We start from the raw sequence: 12,827 nt of genomic DNA on the forward strand, positions 1-12,827 counted from the left end.
GGAACATAAAGGAGCAGTTCATCTACACCCCACTTGTCAATCAACTTCAGATGATTACAGGGGCATAATTCCCCTAAAAGTCAGTTTTTTGGGGGGATGAGAGGAGAGTGAATATTTGTAGAAGAAATCAAAGACAGTTGACAGACGCCACGCTTCAAACTCCACTCTGATTGCACTGCATGTACCAGAGGAAAACTGATGATCTCGGCTAGACATGTAGTAACTGGGCTGGTAGGAGGGAAGTTCTTTTACTGTCCTGATTTTACACGATGGCACTTTATTAAGGAGAGAGCGTGATCAACAGGAAATAGGCTTCAGTCATCCTAGTGAAATCTCCTCCATGTCATATTGGGTAGTTAAAGAAGACCCAAGTGCAGAAAGTATGACTGCAATCTTTAAAAAAGAACAAAATGAAACTGACATTGAGAACATGGAGGTAAAACACAGGGAACAACAGAGACAAACAGATCGCAATGAAAACAGTCAGAGGAGAATGATGAAATCAAAATACTGGATATGCACTGAGGAAGGAGGAAGAGGACAGGGGACAGCCGGGGGAAATTAAGAGATGGAAAACATCTGGGCAGGGAAGCAGGCTGACAGGCTGACTAAGGGAGAAAGAAACCAAGCGGAAACACGGGGACACCATGGATAATAAGAAAAACCTGAAACTAACACAAGCAATCAACAGGAAGAAACTCTAATCTATAGAAACAAGTCTAAAACACAAGCAATGGGGAATAAGTTAGCTACCAAGGAAAAATCTAAAAAGCTAAGCTAATTAACAAGAAAAATGATAGACACAGAAACATAGATAGAAGGCTAATTTTATACACCTTAATATTGTAACACTTCAACACACTACTCTTCTTATTTTCTGCTACCTTTAACTGTCAGATTTTAAGTCATAAACTTTTGCTTTTTGGCCATATGTGAAGAAAGGCTACATTTTTTCATTCAAATTAATATTTTAGGTACATAAGCTACCGGATTTGAGAATCCCTGCCTTAGACTGTAGCCTCTGTGATACTACCTGAGAAAGAAAAGGTAAAACATCGAAATCAAAATCAAAAACAAAGAGAAAAGGCAAGGCAAGGTGAGACGAGACGAGATAAGATAACTCATATCAGTAGTCATGTTTCCATGAATGTTTTTTTTATGTACATTTTGAAGTATCGCATTGGGAGAGGTTGATGGAAACGACAAAATTCAAACTAACTTCCTCAATAGAGCTTCGGAGCGGGACGTCACTGCCCTAGTCGGAGGGGTATCAGCGCCATCTTTGGTGTCCATAAACATAACCGACAAAAACAGTCCCGCAGATTTTTTTAATCCAAGTTACTTAAAATAATTTAGCTATGGTACGAACTTGCTGCGTTATTGTCTGTAATGTCCGATCACACGACTGAAACGGTAAAAAGATGGAAAACGGACTTTCGTTTCACTATTTTCCTGCTTGGAAACAACGCGAGGAGGCTAAGCTAACGGAGCTAACGAAAAGAAAATGAATGTCCTGGTGTCAGCGGTGAGACGCTGATATTACCTTCTCCAAAATCCCCAGATACCTACAGGTTTGCTCCAGACATTTTCATTCTGGTGAGTGTCTAAATTTGCTTTGTTAGTGTTGTGTCATAATTTTTTGCTATGATTTTGTCCGGGTGTACTCATGTTCAGTTTATGTTGAGTTCATTTAAGTGGGTCAACCTTGTTTAGGTCGGGCTTATATTGTTTAGATAGCGTAGTCCGAGTTTTGTCAGTGGACGTCGAGGTTATTACATTATTGTGAAGTAAACTATTTTACTAGTGTTATCAAATGTACAGCTTTAATACTGATGTGTGTTCAGATATGTCCTCTTAAAGGCAAACCGACGTATGAAATGGATGAGCTCAATCCTGACTGGGGTCCAGCGCTGAATATGGGTCACTGCGAGGTCAACGGCACAACATCGGACCGACATGGGCGTCAATTAAAGAGGCGATACAGCAAAACCATCAACAAGTTACAGAGACTGTTTTTATTATTTACCCCAGAAGAGGTAAATAATGAAAACACAGTAGCGGAGGCAACAGAAGAGGAGCAAGTTGGAGAGGCTGAGGAGGAAGAAACCCCAGAGAGGAGCTCAGCAAGGCTGCAGACTCTGAACAGGAACAGGAACCATTTGTGTTGAAATACAGTTGGAAGTGGCTGTTTTCTCTCATTTAATAATTTAATGTATTAAACATTCATGAATCGTTTGATTCAAGCACTTCAAGTTGCATGTAAACAGGTGAAGAAATGAATCATATTTTAAGTAAAAATGTGATATTTAAATACTTCAGGTAATAAACATACATGTGATGAAAGATTATATTTTTAAATAAATATTGTATGTGATTAAAGTAAACAACTGTATAATCAGACATCTGTCAGGACACTGGGTTTTTGGGTTTGTTTTGCTTTTCATTTTATTTAGCTTCATGTTTTAATTCACTAGTTTAGCCCTTCATGGTCCTTTTGATATTATTAGAGGTATTTAGTGTAATTAGAATTATATTATTGCTTTTCCTTGTTTGTCTGAGTCCATCTCAAGTCTTATTTAATGACTATAGTTTAATTCTATTTGATCCTAGTTATTTCTTATTTCAGCCTCCCTGCAGGGTTTCTAGTAATGTTTATTTATTAATTTGATCACCATAGGTTCAGTTATTCTTTCATGTCTCGAGTCTGTCTGTATCTTTCTTTGGTAATTCTAGTTAAGTTCTTTGTTTAGATTTTCTAGTTTCTCTAGCTCTGTGTTCCTTAGTTCTTATTGTTAGATCAGCCTTGTTTCTATTTAGGTTCGGTCATGGTTTCCCTCATATCTTTCTCTCCTAGTTCATCAGGTTTTCTTTACTCTTAGTGTCTTTTGTATTAGAAGTATTTTTCAGTTCCCTGTTTCCTCCCGTTTGTGTCCCAGCAGATCTCCTTAGTTTCCCTGTGCCACCTTCCCCCCAGCCCTCAGCAGCTCCTGTGCCAAATTACTCACACCTGCTGTCACTCTTCTCATTTAGGCCATTGTCCCACTAGTTAAGCTCCTCTTTTTCAGTCACAACTCGTCAGTCTGTCTTGTTATCCTGCTCACCACGTTGCCAGTTGTTACCTTTGTTATCCCTCGTGTCTCCTGTTTCATTGTGTTTAGGATTTCCTTGTTTTCCCTGGATTTTGGATTTAGTTAGTTTATTTTGTTCATTAAAATAACATCCACATAAAGTACGTAGACCTGCTGCGTTTGTGTCCACCGCCACATCATGACACAAACCAGATGAAAGAGCCCATCTTTAAACATTTAATGTGTAATTAAACAACAAAGGTGACAAATTTTATGAAATAGTTCACACTCTAATAAATATTTCTTGTATTTAACATATTTCAGGTAAGTGAACATGCAATGAAATAGATCCTGTCCTAGAATTTTATGCAATTGAACATTACGGGTAACAAGTGATGATCATCTGAAGTAATGCATTTTATGAATATTTTTTAAAATATAATTTTGGTTAAAAAATAAAAAGTCAAAATGGGGAAAAAAATTGACTACAGAAATAGCTAAAAAAAATATAAAGTGTTTAAATTTAATAAAGGTGAGTGTGCCTCATCTATACAGTCTTAATGGGACACGATTTGGAAGCTACTGAAGAAAACATTTAATGTTAAAATTATTTAAATAATTGAATATGACATAAAATTTTAATAGAGGATAGTGTGCCTCGTGTAATAGCATAGCAATAGCACTTTTTTGTATCAGTTGGTCACAAGACAAAGTCTTTATTTACAGGAGTGTTTGGAAATTGACTGTCCCTATGTGAAACTCCGAGCGCTTGAGGAGGGACCAGTAAAGAACAGCTGGCCGGAATTAGCGTTCATAAATCGGATCAACCTTGAGCTGAACGTCCCTTACTCGGCGGAGCGCGGGATATCCAGTATCCAACTTGAAAACAACTTCACTGCGGTCGGTAACACAATGAAAACACCGGTGTTCTGAATAGTTTGTTTTGGTCTGTGGACACCAAAAATGGCGCCGAGCGACGTAAACGTCATACGCTGTGACGTCAGCTCCAAAGCTCTATTTCACATAAACATGTTCGCATGAGGTGGCTTTCAGCTTTTCCAAAAGAAAAAATGTATGCACTAAAGTTCAAACCTAAAGTTCGCAGAAGAAAGACTCTGAAATATGTGGTCCATGCTAGTTTGCAACTTCTACTTCCTGTGTTTTACTCCCATATGTCGCTGACATTATGCTTCATGTAGCCTGGCTGATTTGCTTTAAATCAGTAAAACACCTAACTCACATTTTCTTTTTCTTTTTTTTCTGACATTTTGAAAGTTTCCTCTGAAGTCTCAAGACAGTTGAATGGAAACATAGCGAGTGTGTGGCCACTTCACATTCCAAGTTAAGAAAAAAAAAAAAAAACACCAATTGACAGAATAAACATATTAAAAGACCTAGGGCGGGGATGCAATTGACGCAATTCAGCACTATTGCTTTCATATACCTATTCGGTCTATAGTGTGCGACATACTAAACATCTATGTTTACAATTATCCAGGATCTTCTTTGCCTCTCCTAAGCACCAACTGCTCATATGAATACTGATCTGCACACCAAACAACCTTCGCTGCAGCTTAAACCAAACATCTTAGCCTTGATCTTATAATTAATGTTTCACTGGTCTGATTTTGCACTGTCTGCTCCATTCTGCTGCCCTATCTTTTGACGGTGTGGGTGGAAGGCATTGACTGAGTTTGACAATTATGTCTGCAAATAATAGAAGAAGTCTAATGCTCCTTTACAACTCAAGGTTAATAGAGTCACAGTCAATGGACGATTTATAGAGATTGTTGTTCACCTCTCAGTTTTATTATTTTTCAATAGACACTTGTGATGGAGTACTGAGTAGGAGGAACTCCTTCAGTGTCAGTGGACATGATTTAGTTGAACAAAGCAAACAGCCCACAGTAAGCTGAGGGTTCTGGGCAGGTGGGTTATGGGGGTGTAGGCGTCAGGTTGTCATGTTTTGTTGATTTACTTTTATGACCCAAATATGTGACTGACGATCAATGCAGAGGCTGGGGAAAGGAGAATTACAGGAGAATCTAATGGTGTTTAATGGCTTCAGATGGGCAAGTAAAGAGAGGTTTATTTGTCTTACTTTGTAGCAGAGATGCAGCCAGCATGAAAGGGAGGCTGATGATCTTGAGATGTCACAAAAGACACATGGAAAGACAAGTGGAACATGGGATAGAGCTGCATGACAGTAGGAAGCTTCAAACAGATAGCTGTTTAGGTTGATGGAGACATGGGTCCACTGGAGATATAGGTCCATTGGAGACATGGGTCCATTGGAGACATAGGTCCATTGGAGACATAGGTCCATTGGAGACATAGGCTCATTGGAGACATGGGTCCATTGGAGACATAGGTCCATTGGAGACATGGGTCCATTGGAGACATGGGTCCATTGGAGACATGGCTCATTGGAGACATAAGTCCATTGGAGACATAGGTTCATTGGAGACATGGGTCCATTGGACAACTCTGGTGCGGATTAACTTGTATTCTGGTTGAGTGTTGAGAATGTTGTCTGACTAGGAACCGACTTGTTGGTCTGAGGAATGCTAAGGTGGGGGGTTGAGTTGGGTTCCAGGTTTTAGAATCAAAGGCACAAGAAGACAGGGTGTACTTTCCTTAGAAGATAACATTAGGTGGGCCAAACTACAGAATGTAGGAGAGTATCGGTGGTCTATTTGTTCTGTGGTGTTGATGAGATTATGAACTGGAGGCCAGCAAGAGATTGGAAATAGAGTTGAAAATAGACACACATAAACCACACGATTACCTCATCTAAAGCATCCTTAAAGACACAGGACAGAATGAGATTCCCATTCTAGGCCAGTTCATAAAAAAAGCTACAACCTGTTGTTTGCTGACTGGTCTTTCTTTATTCTCTGCTAGACTTATTTCACTGCTCCATCTTTTATGCAATTCATTTTATCCTTTTTGGTCCCGGCTTCCTTAACCTTGTTTTCTCTGCCACTCATTTTTTTCTCCTCTCACCCATCCACCCTGTAGGCCTCCATCATCCACTGTTGACAATGAAAGTGTACCACGCGCCCCGATAGCACATCTGGGTTTCACTTTGTGTTTCTCCTCCAACCATTCATCCTTATCATCCACACCTCCCTCCCCTGGCCCCAGTACCTTCATCCCTCTTCTTTTTGCAGCTGTCTTTTTTCACCTCTCCCTCTTGCCCAGACAACCCTGTGGTTGCCAGGGCTCCTTAGCAACAGCCCCACGAGGCAAAGGATAGATGAAGAAGGTAGGCGAGGGAACAAAGGCGTCGAAGGGAGGGGTAAGAAGGGGTGAAGATGAGGATGAGGAGAAGGTGGTAAGGGGGAGACTAAGCATAGCAGCAGAACGAGGCTAGAGATATGGATTAGCGATACAAAATTCATGGCATGTGAGATGTGATGTGTCTCACTCTTCAGTCAGGTCAAGAACTGCATAAAGTGTTTTTGATCATGCATGTGCTTGCATTATGTACGGGATTTAGGAATTAATTCTATGGCAGACAACCTCCTCTCGTTTATTTGAAACGCGTGTTTCTACTTCGCATTCGGACTTGAGATTAAAAAATCGCCTGATTGTAAAGTCAAACACAGGGTATGAAATTCAATCAGAATGCCATGTAAGCTCCCAAGTGACTTATTTTAAAGGGTGAATGAATAAACATGAACCTTGCATCCAAAAGAGACCTGGCATAAAAATGGCCCTTTTGTGCTGAAACACCGGGAAAAAAAAACAACATATTTTCAAGCAGTGCCCTTCATTCTGACTAGAGAAGTTTATGGTAAGAGAAGTACAGACAAGGAAGTGAGGTCTATGAAAGAAAATAAACCAGTGGTAACCAGCTCCTGTTCTTAAATTTGAGAAATCTCTTGCAAAAGGTCAGTTCAAGCAGATTTCATCATGTGATCTCTAGTGCCAATATCACAAAATTAAAACATTGACAAAGGGTTTCTGCAGGCTTTTAAGATATTTTAATATTAATATTTTCTCCGGTCTTTAGGTCTTAATATTTTATTTTAAGACCACATTTTATGAAATTTAAGACGTGTTTCATGACAGGGATGTACAAAAAAAAAAATCCAATGTTATGTATATATTTGTAAGAATGGAAAATTATCGAGGAAGAAATGCCATTACTGGTGAGATTTTTATTTACTTATTTATTTAATTTCCTTTTGCCAAAAACTCACTGAGAACCAGATCTCATTTCTGTGTGAGCAATAAAATCTGAAACACTCAAGATTAATTACATCTTATCACATTCTTACTTTTGTATTAGATATTAGTCATAATTCTTTTCGTTCCATGTTCTACTCCCTTTCCTTACTCCTTCTTAGATGCCTTTCCCTTTGTAGTAACAACTGTGTTGAAATAAAATTCATCAAAAGTCAGACTGGTGCTTGACCACCATGTTTAGTATCCACTAAGCCTGCGCAGGTCAGAGTTTGAGTCTCACTAAATGATGCTCCTAGGTCAGTGCTAGAAGTCCTAGGAGCTAAAGCTAAAGCTGGGGAGCGTTAGCCACTCCAGCAGATTAAAGCTGTGACATTTCCATGGCTATTGACAGCAGCTTTGGGCTGCATTTGGCTCTTTACAGCCTTAACCCCTACAATACCAAGCTTCTTAGCACCAAATGAATGTAGAATCTCATGGAATGGCAACAGAAATGAGCCAGTGGTTGAAGACGAGCGCTGTCCAGCCAACCGGCAATAAATGTGCACTTTGGCTAGCTAGCAAGCCGCTGGTTAGTGGTAGCCTCAACAAGTCGTAGAACACAACGAAGATATCTGCACGTGATTCAAATTTTTGTTTGACAGCAATGTCTCACAGGAAAAAACTAAACAAAAACAAAACTACATCAAATATAAGAGAATAAATAGTCCTGTCACATCAAAATTTTAAGTATTTGAGTTAAACATACAGACACTTTGAAGAGTCAAACTCAAGATGACTGAGATAAAACCTGTCTTTGCTGGTATTATTTAGGCCTATGTGCATTGCGTTACGCGTTTAGGGTCATGTTGTAATGACTCAACTAAGGTATCTCACAAAAGCGTAAGTTTGTGGAAGCACCCAAGTTACCTTAGCTTTTCATTCCCAGGGCTTTAAATCCTGCTGTTGTGACTCGGAGGTGGAAACTCTTCAGAACTGTATCTTGAGCATTTGGAGAAGCTCTCTGCTATTTACGTTGTTGCTTCTTGCACCTCGGTGGCATCTCACTGCAGAAAAATATCCAACACAAATACACAAAAATGGGGTTATGAAATATACTACAGTATATTTAATGTAATATGAAAACTCTTAGGCCTGATTATAGCAAATATATTTCTGTGGAGATAGAAAACTTTAAAAAGGAAATGCACTGGAATGAAGTAATTGTAAACATTCACTGTTTTTCATATTCAAGGAAATTCCAATCACAGTCATCATAGTAAAATCAAAAGGAAAAACTTCTATAGGATGTAAGTATACATTAACATACAATATGTTTGTTGCTGAAATCCATAATCCAACAGCTTAAACAGTAAAATTATTAGGTGTGTCAGAAGATCACCTAATGATTAGTCAAATACATGCCTGGGAAACAGAAGTAGCCATAAATTAGCTTAAAGCTGCCTGCAGGGGGCAGCATAACAGGAAAAACTGCGTCTAAAGAGCTACGAGGAAATCTGTTGCCGGGATACCACAAGATTTTTTTCCACAGATAGATTGGGGGCGAGTACGATGTTTTTATCCATCCATTTTCTTGCACCCTTGTCCCTTACTGGGGTCAGGAGGGTTGCTGGTGCCCATCTCCAGCTAACGTTTCGGGCGAGAGGCAGGGTCACCCTGGACAGGTCGCCAGTCTGTCGCAGGGCAACACAGAGACACACAGGACACACAACCATGCACACACACACTCACACCTAGGGACAATTTAGAGAGGCCAATTAACCCCACAGTCATGTTTTTGGACTGTGGGAGGAAACCGGAGTACCCAGAGAAAACCCACGCATGCACAGGGAGAACATGCAAACTCCATGCAGAAAGACTGGGAATTGAACTCAGAACCTTCTTGCTGCAAGGCAATAGCTCTACCAACTGCACCACTGTGCAGCCCACAATGTTTTTAATACGTTTTAATATGTTTGAAACATATCAGCAGGTTATGTTTCCATAACATAACTTGTTATGGAAACAGGTGTGTGTATGTGTGTGCCGCATGAAGATTAAGCTGACAGAGCAGCTGTACAGACGGCTGTCCACTGGAGGCCCGGATTGGTATCTTCTTATTTGTTGTCATTCTGAATATTAATTTGGCTGGTGAGATAATTTTTCAGCAGAAAAATTTGTGTTCTGTAACTCTTTCTGTTCTCACACTTTATTATTATACCAAAATTTTTTGTAACCAATACATTCTATCAAAACCAACATATTTGCGTTCCCCAGAGCGGAGGCAGTGTTTACTGCATGCTTCTGAACTCTGTCCTTTATAACGACAAATCTAACAGGAATGAGCTAGAAGGGATCATTATCCTTGATCGTTTATTATAATAGTGGTTGTTTTAATAGGACTGAATGAAGTAACTGTAAACCGATTTGCAGGATAGCAGCAACTAATGAGCCACTTTGCTCAACGTGGATTTATGGCACAAAACTGAAATCAGTTTCAACATAGAAAACAGACGGTCCTGTTTCAGCATGCCAAGGTGTGACAGATATTGATTGGTGTATTCACACTGTTCTCTTGTGCTCACGTGAAATTTGGCAGCACGATTTTTGAAGGATTTCCAGCAAAACAAAACATGTGAGCAAGCTGAAAAACATTTTTTGTTTATGGTTAGTAATTAAAAAAAATTCACAATCTTTGTATTTGTATTTGTATTCTTTTTTTGGGCAAAAATAGCTGGGACAAGACCTGTCAGGGTAGAGGTACAGTTTAACTCAGAGCTGTGATATTTGTGATATATTTATCAAAAGTAACTTTAAGAGAAAAGGGAAGAGCTTAAAACCACTGAGAAAAAGAAAAAAGAAAAAAAAACTGACTTTAATTTCAGAATTCTGATTTTTTTTTTTTTTTCTGTGAATTTTTTAAGTGACTAATCCTCTCCTTTAAAAGGGGGCCCTATTTACAAACGAGAGCAATATTACAGAAATGTCTTGTTTTAGCTTCTTCTCTTTGTTTACTTGAGTGCGGTTCTAAAACCATATCAACTGGGCCTCAGTTGGCAGCTCTGGATCGTCTCCCTGGAGGCTAAAACAATAAAAGCCATTTTGTGATTTCCTGGGTTGTCCTAAAGAGACACACAAGCACACGCACACACACGCACACACAAACATGCTTGTCATTCCCAATTTGTCTGCCATAATTACACCATTACCAAATTTCATTTTCTACCCTCTTCTCTCAAAATAACATTATGTGCATTAACACATGTCTGCTCACCAATAGGGACACAGTTAATGTCTCTCTGTTCATTTATTATGTAGAACGATACGACACATCTCTTATCTTCCCTTTACGTTCAAAATCTCAGACGGCCTCGGATCAATGTCAGATATTTAGTTTTTAATTCCCTCAACACGCAAGTTTCATTTGAGGAAGACAGTGAACCTTTAAAAAGTTGCATTGTTCACTTTTTTTCTAAATGAATTTAGCTGTGGATAGAAACCATGGCTCGGTGGGTAGAGAAGTTGTCTTGGAATCTGACGGTTATGAGTTTGATCACAGATTTCTCTGTTGCCACTTGATGATATCTGGCTGGGAAAGGCCTTGTGTTCATTTGTACCAGTAAATAACTGGATAACTCATAAACTTTCTTTAGAAAGGGACAATGTACAGCTCAAATACCAATATCACCATTCAATGCGCTGCACCAGATTATCTGCAGTCCCTTGACAGGTTACGAAAATAGATATAGAATATTTAATAAAATAAAATCGGATACATAAAGCTGCATTTTGCTTTTTAATCACATTGCACTCCTCCAGGTGCTGAAATTAGTTAAATTAGTGGAACAATGACTGACAATAACAGGAAGATTTGGCTGGCAATCAAATTAATTAATAATTAATATGGATGTGATCATATTTTAAAGTTTAAAATTTAGATGCCGATTCCTAAATCTATTAAAAACACGTAGAATAAGTCAGATAGATATAAAAAAAATTTCCTTTGATAGAATGACATATTTTGGGTAAATTATTCATAAATGATTTAACTTGGTTATCAATTTCTTGGTCACTTTATATGTAAACAAGCAGCGACCCAGCAGTCAGCAGCTTGAGGCCGGGCTGGTCAGTAGTTTAAGGAAACCTTTTACGAGTGAGTGACACAACAGCCAATGGCAAGCTGAGCCTGGAGCCGAAACAATCAAGACGGTCACTCAGTGGAAGAAACCGCTGGAGCAAGTTAAGCGCTTAAATAGCTCATTTAGACTGGGGTCAGGAGGAAATTATGACACATACTGAGAAGAGCCACAAGCATGTGCTGCTAGAGCTGGTCTTTTATCAGGTGCAGTAGGATCTCAGCCCTTCTGTTAGGATCTTTGGTTGTTTTATGGTTTGATTTGATTCTAATTTCATTATTAGTTTGTGCTAGTTTCTTATTTTGATTAGATCAGTCTTGTTCCTGTTTTTCTTTAGTTCAGTTCTTTCTTAGTGATTCTAGTTTATCATGTTTATCTCTTGTGGCTAGCTATTTTTACTTACTCTAGTAAGCAACTCTCCCTCTCTCTCTTTGTCTCTCTCTTTCTTTCTCTTCACTCTGTCTCTGGTTTCTACCTTCACACCTGCAACACATTAGCTAATCAGCCTAGGTCCATTGTTTCAGCATTCAACCTCCCAGTACTTAAGCACGTCTTTCTCAGTCACTCCTCGCTGGTTCCTCCTGTTACTTCCCTGTTTCACCCCATGTACCCCCTGTGTTTTCTTGTTGGCTTTTTTCATTGTGGTTTACTTTTTGTTCTGTTCTGGCTCCCTGTGGTTTTTGAAAGTGAAAGTTTTTATTTTCATCATTTTCATTAAATCTTCAAAGTTCACTTGACGTCTATGGATCCACTGTAAACTTTCACACCGCCACACATCATGCCACCTACATCTGCACAACTCCAAATATCACAATGTTAAATTGTACAACTTAATTTAGCTTCACTTCTTGCAGAAAAATCTATATTATGACACAGCAGGCATGCTTTGTTTTATTTTAAAAGAAAGTGTTAAAAACTATTAATGAAAAGTGTTGTTTGATGCTTAAAATATTCACACCTCTCGCAGACATTTTGGTCTTTCCATCCATCCATCCATCCATCCATCCATCCATCCATCCATCCATCCATCCATCCATCCATCCATCCATCCATCCATCCATCCATCCATCCATCCATCCATCCATCCATCCATCCATTTTCTGCAGCTTATCCGGGGTCGGGTCGCAGGGGCAGCAACTTCAGAAGGGAGGCCCAGACTTCCCTCTCCCTAGCCACTTCTTCCAGCTCCTCCGGGGGAACCCCAAAGCGTTCCCAGGCCAGTCGAGAGACATAGTCCCTCCAGCATGTCCTGGATCTTCCCCGAGGCCTCCTCCCGGTGGGACGTGCCTGGAACACCTCACCAGTGAGTCGTCCAGGAGGCATCCTTACCAGATGCCCGAGCCACCTCAACTGGCTCCTCTCGACGTGGAGGAGCAGCAGCTCTACTCTGAGTCCCTCCCGGATGACCGAGCTTCTCACCCTATCTCTAAGGGAGAGCCCAGCCACCTTGCGG

General features: G+C 39.7%; 1 protein-coding gene across 37 annotated transcripts in view; it reads right to left on the reverse strand.

Annotated features, from left to right (window-relative positions):
* nfasca (neurofascin homolog (chicken) a) overlaps positions 1-12,827 on the reverse strand; it is a 108,259-nt gene that overhangs the window by 53,681 nt on the left and 41,751 nt on the right. For all 37 annotated transcript variants that reach the window (XR_533796.3, XR_533797.3, XR_533795.3 and 34 more), the window contains one exon: positions 8,169-8,305. The gene's annotated coding sequence lies outside the window, so the exon portion shown is untranslated. The remainder of the gene's footprint in view (positions 1-8,168; positions 8,306-12,827) is intronic.

The sequence above is a fragment of the Poecilia reticulata genome, chromosome 5 (genome assembly GCF_904066995.2).
Source record: "Poecilia reticulata chromosome 5, P_reticulata-male-v2, whole genome shotgun sequence".
Lineage (NCBI taxonomy): Eukaryota > Metazoa > Chordata > Actinopteri > Cyprinodontiformes > Poeciliidae > Poecilia > Poecilia reticulata.